The 10,247-nt window shown below is 43.5% G+C and overlaps 1 protein-coding gene across 1 annotated transcript in view; it reads right to left on the reverse strand.

Moving 5' to 3' along the window:
* The window catches only part of PRRC1 (proline rich coiled-coil 1), a 46,255-nt gene extending 36,871 nt beyond the window's left edge, over window positions 1–9,384 (reverse strand). The window contains exon 1 of the mRNA XM_004008657.5: window positions 9,246–9,384. The gene's annotated coding sequence lies outside the window, so the exon portion shown is untranslated. The remainder of the gene's footprint in view (window positions 1–9,245) is intronic.
* Window positions 9,385–10,247: the final 863 nt, after the last annotated feature.

Below are 10,247 nucleotides of genomic sequence, written 5' to 3' on the forward strand. Positions count from 1 at the left end.
ATAGGAAAATCTCAAGAGATGTAGAAAAAGCTTCCAACAAATTCCAACACCTGTTTATTACAAAAACGCTTCAGAAAACGGGCACAGAGCAAACCTACCTTAACACAGTAAATGCCATATATGACAAATCCACAGCAAACACTTCTCAGTAGTGAAAACTGAAAGCGTTTCCTCTAGAACAAGACAAGGGTGCCCACTGCGGCCAATAGTATTCAACATAGCTAGTTCTAGATATCTTAGCCACAGAAATCAGAAAAGAAAAAGAAATAAAAGGAATACAAACTGGAAAAGAGGAAATAAAGCTCACTGTGGATGGCATGGTACTGTACATAGAAAATCCTAAATATGCCACCAGGAAACTACTAGAGCTAACCAATAAAGTTGCAGGGTACAAAATCAATACACAGAAATCTCCTGCATTTCCACTCACTAACAATGAAAGATCAGAAAGAGAAATTAAGAAAGCAATCCCATTTACCACTGTAACAGAAAGAGTAAAATAACTAGGAATAAACCTACCTGCAGAGACAGAAGACCTGTATGCAGAAAACTGTAAGAGCCTGATGAAAGAAATCAAAGACGACGCAAACACGCAGAGCTACACTACGTTCTTCGTCTGAATAATCAGTATTGTGAAAATGACTGCATTATCCAAAGCAATCTACAGATTCAGTGCAATCCCTCGTAAATTACCAATGCCAGTTTTCACAAAACTAGGAGAAAAAATTTTTACAATTTGTATGAAAACACAGAAGACTCCGAACAGCCAAAGCAATCTTGAGACAGAAAGAGCTAGAGTAATCAGGCTCCCTGACTTCAGACTGTACTACAAAGCTGCACTAATCAAGACAATACAGTACTGGCACAAAAACAGAAATACAGTTCAATGTCTAGAGATAACCTGAGGCACCAATGGGCACCTAATCTTTGACAAAGAGGCAAGACGATACAATGGAGAAAAACAGCCTCTTCAATGAGAGGTGCTGGGAAAACTGGACAGCTACATGTAAAAATGAAATTAGAACATTTCCTAACAACATCACAAAAATGAACTCAAAATAGATTAAAAATCTAAATGCAAGTCTAGACATTATAAAATTCCTAAGAGGAAAACAGAAAACACTCTGACATAAAATGCAGCTGGATCCTTTCTGACCCACCTCCTAGAGTAACAAAGATAAAAAGAAAAATAAACAAATGGGTCCTAATAAAACTCAAAAAGCTTTTACAAAGCAAAGGAAACCATAAACAAGCCATTCCTTAGAATGGGAGAAAGTATTTGCAAATGAAACAACTGACAAGGGATTGATCTCCAAAATATAAAAGCAAATCATGTAGATCAAAAAAATTAACAGCCCAATCAAAAAATGGATAGAAGACCTAGTCACTTCTTCAAAGACATACAAATGAGTGTTCAACATCATTTATTACTAGAGAAATGCAAATCAAAACTACAATGAAATATTACCTCACACTGATTAGAACAGCCATCATCAAAAATCTACCAACAATAAATGCTGGAGAGGGTGTGGAGAAAAGGGAACCTTCGTACACTGTGAGACTGTGAACTGATACAGCTACTAGGAGAACAGTGTAGAGGTTCCTTAGAAAACTAAAAATAGAACTAACATATGATCCAGCAATCCCACCATTTGAGCACATACTCTGAGAAAACCATAATTCAAAATACACACACACCTCAATGCTCACTGCAGCACCATTCACAACACCCAGGCCACGGAAGCAGCCTAGATGGCCATCAACAGATGAATAGATAAAGAAGATGTAGGGGTATGTATACACGATGGAACATTACTCAGTCATAAAAAGGAACAAGACTGGGTCAGGGATAGACCCAAGTCTGTCATACAGAGTAAAGTAAGTTAGAAAGAGAAAAATATTCTGTATTAACACATGTGCGTGAAAGCTAGAAAGATGGTACAGACGAGTCTGTTTGCAGGGTAGGAACAGGGGTGCAGACACAGAGAAGAGACATGTGGGCATGGTGGTGGGGTGGGGAGAGGGCAAGGGGGAGATAAGCGGCAGAGCAGGACTGACTATACACGCCACCACGCCACCACGTGTAGGACAGACAGGGAGCGGAAGTGTAAAACAGTGTAACAGGGAGCTCAGCTCCATACACGCCACCACGTGTAGGACAGACAGGGAGGGGAAGTGTGAAACAGTGTAACAGGGAGCTCAGCTCCGGGCTCTGTGATGACCTACGGGGAGGGACCGGGGTGGTGGGGTGGGAAGGAGGGTTAAGGGGGAGGGGATATATGTATTCATGTAGCTGATCCACTCTGTCGTCCAGCAGAAACTAACACAACATTGCAAAGCAACTATATGCCAATAAAATAAAATAAAAATTACATAGCTCAAATGTAAATAACCAACAGATAGATGTCCGTTTTTACTGTATACAATGCTACTTATTTCCAGGTGAAGGATTTGTCAAAATTTCTAAAACAGTAGTCTGTGAGACTATTTAATGTGCAAACAATCTGAGACATTGTCATATACCTACTTCATAACTGAGAAATAATTTTATGTTAGCTATGTAATTACCCAATATATTTCAAACAGTAAATTACTAATTTAATTTCTGCCACAGAAACGCATGTTAGATTTATATCTAGATTCCAGTCACTATTACTTCAAAAATAAATTATGTAAAGTATTTTTGAAACACGTCCTCCCTCCTCACTAAGCAGTGTAAATGGGCTACTCCTGTTAACAGGCTACTTCACCTCCCAGGTGGCTCAGAGAAAAGAATCTACGTGCCGATGCAGAAGATGTGGGTTCAAACCCCATATGTGGGTTGGGAAGATCCCCTAGAGAAGGAGAAGGCAACCCATCCAGTATTCTTCCCTAGTTCCAGTTTTTATTTGTTTACATTCTAAAACGTACCCCCATAATGGTTAACCCACCTGCCAAGCCAAGAGAAACGGGTTTGATCTCTGGGTCAGGAAGATCTCCTAGAGAAGGAAATGGCAAACCACTCCAATATTCTTGCCTAAGAAATCCCATGGACAGGAGAGCCTGGCAGGCTAGTCTGCGGGGTTGCTAGAGTCAGACATGACTTAGCAACTAAACAACAACATAATGGCTAAATGATTAGGTCTCAGCTTTTACAAAAGGCAGGTTTTAGCAAAAGCGCCACAAGCATTTTTCCTAACAGACAAAAATGGATTACAAACTGTTAGAAAATGTCCTTAAAAATTACAAAACTTTCAAGCCTGCTTCAAGTATAAAATCAGAACTTCTAAATACATCAAATACGTTTTTAAAGTTTTTATTCATTTTACAAATATTCCGCAAAGGTCAACCACTTGCCAAGCACTACACTGGTGCCTCTGGAAATAAGAGTGTAAGCAAAAACAAACATGACACTTATAGTCCAGCCCAGGAGACAATCAATAACACCAACATACAGTGAACTGCAGCCTGAATAATATGCTCTGAGGATAAGAACAATTCTGTTTGTTAGAAAATGATTTTGAGTTGGGGTCAGAAAGGGATGATCAGGATTTAATTAGGAAAGGGAAAGAAGACAAGGAGGGTACATGCCAGGAAAAGTGACTGTATAGAAAGTCAGAAAGGAACAGGAATGAGGATCGGGGACCTGGATGGGAGCCCAGACTGTACTGAGATTTACAAGCCATGTTAAAGAGTGGAATCTTCTAAGAACAGAAAGTCATTGTGGGGGCACTCAAACTAGGGATGATGTATTTGCCTTTTAACTTCTATGAAGGAATGTTAGGCTCACAAGAAGAAGATGCCAATGTAGAGCAGAGTTCATCAGTACCCTAACCCAGCTCCTTCCAATGACAGCATCCTACATAACTAGGGTTCAACCATAAAGTCTAGGAAATTAACTCTGGCACAATATGAGTAACTGGAAGTATAAACCTTCTTTGGATTTCACCTGTTTATTTACATGTGTGAGTCTGTATGCAGTTCTATGACATTTCATCATATGCACTGACTCACGGAGCCACCACCACAATCAGGACACAGAACTGTTTCATCTCCCCAAACGAACTCCCACATGCTATTCCTTGGTTACATCCTCTCATCTGCCATACACCCTGACAAACAACTGTTCTCTATTTTCTCATTTCATGAATGTTACAAAAATAAAACCGCACTGCATATAGCCTTCTGAAATTGGCTTTTTTCATGCAAGAGTGCTCTCAAGATCCATCCAAGCTGTTGGATGGATCGGTGGTTGGTTCTTTTTCATTGCTGAAAACTATTCCATTTTATAGATGTACCAGTTTGATTATCCATTTATTTGCTGAAGGACATTTAGGCTGCTTTAGGCAATTCATATTTGTGTTTTGAAAACATTCCTCTGACCAAAGAATGCAGACCGTGCCATAGGGTATCTACGCAGAACAGACGCAGGGAGACCCTTAAGAAGGATACACAAGTATTTCAAATAATATTCTAGACTAGTGATTCTCAACAGGGAGTGGAGAAGGGTGATTTGCCCCTCCGGGGTCATCTGGCAGTGTCTGAAGCTGGAAGAAGCACAAGCTGGAATCAAAATTGCCAGGAGAAATATCAATAACCTCAGATGCAGATGACACCACCCTTATGGCAGAAAGTGAAGAGAAACTAAAAAGCCTCTTGATGAAAGTGAAAGAGGAGAGTGAAAAAGTTGGCTTAAAGCTCAACATTCAGAAAACGAAGATCATGGCAACTGGTCCCATCACTTCATGGGAAATAGATGGGGAAACAGTGGAAACAGTGTCAGACTTTATTTTGGGGGGCTCCAAAATCACTGCAGATGGTGACTGCAGCCATGAAATTAAAAGACGCTTACTCCTTGGAAGAAAAGTTATGACCAACCTAGATAGCATATTCAAAAGCAGAGACATTACTGTGCCGACTAAGGTCCGTCTAGTCAAGGCTATGGCTTTTCCAGTGCTCAAGTATGGATGTGAGAGTTGGACTGTGAAGAAGGCTGAGTGCCGAAGTATTGATGCTTTTGAACTGCGGTGTTGGAGAAGACTCTTGAGAGTCCCTTGGACTGCAAAGAGATCCAACCAGTCCATTCTGAAGGAGATCAACCCTGGGATTTCTTTGGAAGGAATGATGCTAAAGCTGAAACTCCAGTACTTTGGCCACCTCATGCGAAGAGTTGACTCAATGGAAAAGACTCTGATGTTGGGAGGGTTTGGGGGCAGAAGAAGGGGATGACAGAGGATGAGATGGCTGGATGGCATCACTGACTCAATGGACATGATTTTGAGTGAACTCCGGGAGTTGGTGATGGACAGGGAGGCTTGGTGTGCTGCAATCATGGGGTCGCAAAGAGTCGGACACAACTGAGCGACTGAACTGAACTGAAGACATTTTTGTGGTCCAGTGGTTAAGAATTTGCCTTCCAGTGCAGGGGTCATGGGTTCGAACCCTGGTTGGAGAACTAAGATCCCCACATGCTGCAGGGCAACCAAGCGTGCGTGCTCCAACTGCTGAGCCCGCAAGTTACAACTAGAGAAACCCATTCACTGAAAAGAACAATCTTGCATGCCACAGCTAAGACCCAGTGTAGCCAAATAAATAAATATTTAAAAAAAAAAAAAACCAACTTGAGAGTATTAGGGGAGTATCTAGTAGGTAAAAGCTGGGGATAGAGCTAAAAATTCTACAATGCACAGGACAGTCACCACAAGAATTTTCTGGCCCTGAACACCAATAATGCCAAGGCTGAAAAACTTTGGTTTAGCCTAAAGTGATGACAGTGGAGATGGAGAAGAGTGGATAGACTCAGGAGGTGTTTAAGTGGTAAGAGCCAGCAATAGACTGGCTATGCGGTCCAGAAAAGAGAGAGGCGTGACTTGTACACCTGGACAGATGGTGGTGCCATTCTATAAGATAAGGAACGCTGGAGGAGGTCAAAGTGTGTGTCTGATGTTTTGGGAAAGAAGGGATTACACAGTATTTAATACTGGACATGCTAAGTGCAAACTCCTTGAAACAACCAAGTACAGCTGACTTGGTTTGCAGCTCAGAAACCACATAAATGTGGGCTTCGTCAGTTCACTGATAGTCTCTAAAGTCATGTGCTGAAAAGAGATAATCTGAGAAGACTAAGTGAAAAAAGGAAGATGGCTCAAAGAATCCTTGAAGAATAGCCGAGGAGGGGAAAAAAACACCTGCAGAGAAGAATGAGAGACCACAAAAACAGGAAAGAAACCAAAAGGCAGCAGTGTCCAAAAACCAGAGCTGAGTATTTCAAGGCAACGGTATCAAAGGCTGCAGAGAAGCCAAACAGGATGATATATGAAAAAGTCAATAGATTTGCCAAACTGTAGTTAAAACTTAGTGAGAGCTGTTTCCAAAATGGAGTGAGGATAGAAGCCAGTTTCAACTGGACTGAGGTAGGAAGTAAAGCGAATATGTACAACACTTTTAAAAGTTTTGCTGTGAGTGGAGATGAACGATCTACGCGCAGGAAGTAGAAAGCAGATATCCAGACAGGCAAAATCCTTTCATTCAACAACATCTACTTCTGCTTCATTGACTATGTTAAAGCCTTTGACTATGTGGATCACAATAAACTGTGGAAAATTCTTAGAGATAGAAATACCAGACCACCTTACCTGCCTCCTTAAAAATCTGTATATAGGTCAAGAAGCAACAGTTAGAAGAGGATATGGAACAATGGACTGGTTCAAAATTGGGAAAGGAGTATGTCAAGGCTGTATACTGTCACCCTGTTTATTAAACTTATAAGCAGAGTACATCATGTGAAAGGCCGGGCTGGATGAAGCAGAATTTGGAACTGAGATTGCTGAGGGAAATATCAACAACCTCAGATGTATAGATGAGACCACCCTAAAAGGCAGAAAGTGAAAAGGAACTAAAGAGACTCTTTATGAGGGTGAAAGAGGAGAGTGAAAACACTGGCTTAAAACTCAACATTCAAAAAACTAAGATCATGGCATCTGGTCCCACCACTTCACGGCAAATAGATGGGGCAAAGGTGAAAACAGTGGCAAATTTTATCTTCTTCAACTCCAAAATCACTGTGGCGTAGTGACTGCAGCCATGAAATTAAAAGACATTTGCTCCTTGGAAGAAAACCTAGACAGTGTATTAAAAAACAGAGACATCACTTTGCCAACAAAAGTCCGATAGTCAAAGCTATGATTTTTCCAGTAGTCATGTACAGATGTGAGAGATGGACCATAAAGAAGGCTGAATGCTGAAGAATTGATGCTTTTGAACCATGGTACCACAGAAGACTCTTGAGAGTCCCTTGGACAGCAAGGAGATCCAAAGAGTCAATCCTAAAGGAAGTCAACTCTGAACATCCACTGGAAAGACTGATGCTGAAGCTAAAGCTCCAATACTTTGGCCACCTGATGCAAACAGATGGCTCACTGGAAAAGACCCTGAGGCTAGGAAAGATTGAAGGCAGGAGGAGAAAGGGGTGAGCACAGAGGATGAGACGGTTGGATGGCATTACTGATTCAATGGACATAGGTTTGAGTAAGCTCTGGGAGACAGTGAAGGACAGGGAAGCCTGGCATGCTGCAGTCCATGGGACTGAAAAGAATTAGACAGGACTCAGTGAGTTAACAACAGATCAAAGATAGATAATATGGGACAGAACCACCTGGGGACTTTATCACTCCCTAACAAAGCTATTTCTTTTCATCTCCTTTTTCCACTGGTTATTCATCTTCCTACTACAAATACTACCAATCCTCAAAGTGACTAGTGGGAGTCAAATTTAAAGATAAACATTACTGAATGCACTTGCAAACAAACTTGTACAAGGAATACAACCCATAAAATGGAATATTGGTCAATCTCTTTATGTCTTTAAAAGCTAGACTGTTTGAGAACTAGCTTAATGACAATATTGGGTAGATCTTGGATTCATAAACAATGTGCTCAATCGTGTCTGACTCTTTGTGACCCTTGGACTGTAGCCTACCAGGCTCCTCTGTCCACGGAATTCTGCAGGCCAGAATACTGGAGTGGCTAGCCATTTCCTCCTCCAGGGGATCTTGCCCACCCATAGATCGAACCCAAGTATTCTGCACTGTATGAGGATTCTTAACCGCTGAGCCAGCAGGGAATATAATAGCATCTACAAAAGAAAAGTTACTGTGATAAAAGTAACAGGGAAATGTCAGAGTTGGGAGAGGTTCTAATGCTTAGTCTCAACACAAAAAATATATTAATGTATCAGCATTGAAGAAAAAGTGATGGAAATGGGTTGGAAAACTGGGTCCCTTTCTGGATGCACTCTGCTCTTCCAATTTGCTTGTGCCTTGGATTCTCTCTTAAAAGTAGGTGGCTACTTATAAAGATGCAAGAGATGGAATAATGAACCTCTGATAAAATCTTATTAAAAATGATTACTACTGTTGATGTACTACCGGTTCAAAAGATGCTCTCTACTACCCTTTAGCCAGCACTGCTGCAGGAAGGTCTGAGTTTTGTGTCTGCATTCCCAGTTCTGATCCCAAAAATAACTTCTATAAATGTTCACTGACCAAATAGCGGCTGTAAAGGAAAAAGACTGGAATGTCAAAATGTGTCATGTTCGCAGAAACATACAGGCTGTCTCTCAAGAACTACTTCCAACGACACTCTCTTAAACTGGACAAATTCTGCCAATCTAGGACACAAGCTATCCTGCAAATTTGCTCGAAGCAGGCCCCAGAAATGAACAAAGAGACAGCAGAGTGCCAAAGCCCTCCAGAGCGGCACTGGGCATCTATAGGGGAATCCACTGTTACAGAAGCTACTTTTTAGTGCCCACCCCCACTTGCTGACCCGGGAGTCTCCTAGGCGGGAGCGGCCTCCCCCCAGGCTCTGCCACGTCTCCAGGCGGGCTGGGCCGGGCCAAGGTCGCCTGCCTCCGGTCTCTCCTCTCTGGCCAGCGCGGTGGAAGTTGGAGCCAAACAGCCCGGGGCGCCGGTGTGGGTCCGGGGACTGGACCCTAGAACCGGCCAAGACCCCCGGGCCGCACTCTCCGCAAAATCCACAGCGGGAATGCTTGCTTCGTGAAGCCTACCGGTGCCTGGGCTGAGGCCTGGACGCTCCAACAGCGGGAGCCTGGACAGTACCGCTGAGGAGCTCTCGAGCGACCCTCGCCTCCCGGCCCGGCCGGCCCGCCCACCTCTCAGGCAAGGCGCCTCTGGGCGCTGGTTTGGGCGCCTGAGCCCCATCCCGCTGCCCACATGCACCCGCACTGCTGCCGGACTAACGCTTACCTGCAGGCTCGAGATAGTGTCTGCGTGGCAGTGAAAAGTGGAGGCTAGACAGGCTGGGTGTAAGACTACGGCCGTGAGAAGACGAGCAAGACGCAGGTAAGACCCTGCAGCGCGCCCGCCCGCCTCCAAGATGGCCACCGGAGGCGCCCGTCCCTGAGGCTGCCACGTCCCCGGCGCGCCGCCCCGCCCCGCGCTGAGTCCCGCCCACGCCCCGCCCCACGCCCCGCCCCGCTCCCCCAGAGCCCGGCCCCGAAGCCGCCAGTTAAACCTGCTGGAGCACCTGGGTCCAAAGATCTTCGTGCCACCAGGCCGGGCGCTGCCCGCTCCAGAAACACGACTGCCCTCCTTTCCACTACGCAACCTCAGCATGCGAGAATAGAACCCTTGTTATTGGGTGTAGCTCACTTACTCCATGGCCGCCCCCAGGGAAGGTGATTACCTCCCCCCAACCCAAGGGCATGCCGCCTCCAGGCAACTTCGCTCCCCAAACAGAAGTATCCTATGTACTTTTAAAGATTTCCAGATAAGAGCGGTTGCCTCAGGAAAGAGAGAGAGCAGGGTGGCAGATACTATACTGATTTTCCCCAAGTTCATGTATTACACATATTTTTAATGGAAAATCGAAAATTATCCACTTTCTTAACCTTATGCGCTGCACTTAAAACAGGTCCTGAAAGTCGGTGCTCAATAATGTACCCTAAATAAATCAATCAATGCAGTACAATGGAGGAATATAAAGATTTGCGATCAGAAGTCCTGGTTTGAGTCCCGACTGCCCTAGTGTTCCTTGTGCTGTCATGTTAACCTTATACAGATCGCTTATTCTCCTTGAGTCTCCATATTTCTATCTGTAAGATAAGAATACTTGCCATCTCTAATCAAAGCAGGTAAGAGAATCAAAATAAGACACACAAAAGCACTTTTAAAACTGCTGAGTGTTAAATATATGAATAACTGTTGTTTACCATATTTCCAAATTATTTCAGGAACACATCTGTAGAA

The sequence above is a fragment of the Ovis aries genome, chromosome 5, assembly GCF_016772045.2.
Source record: "Ovis aries strain OAR_USU_Benz2616 breed Rambouillet chromosome 5, ARS-UI_Ramb_v3.0, whole genome shotgun sequence".
NCBI lineage: Eukaryota > Metazoa > Chordata > Mammalia > Artiodactyla > Bovidae > Ovis > Ovis aries.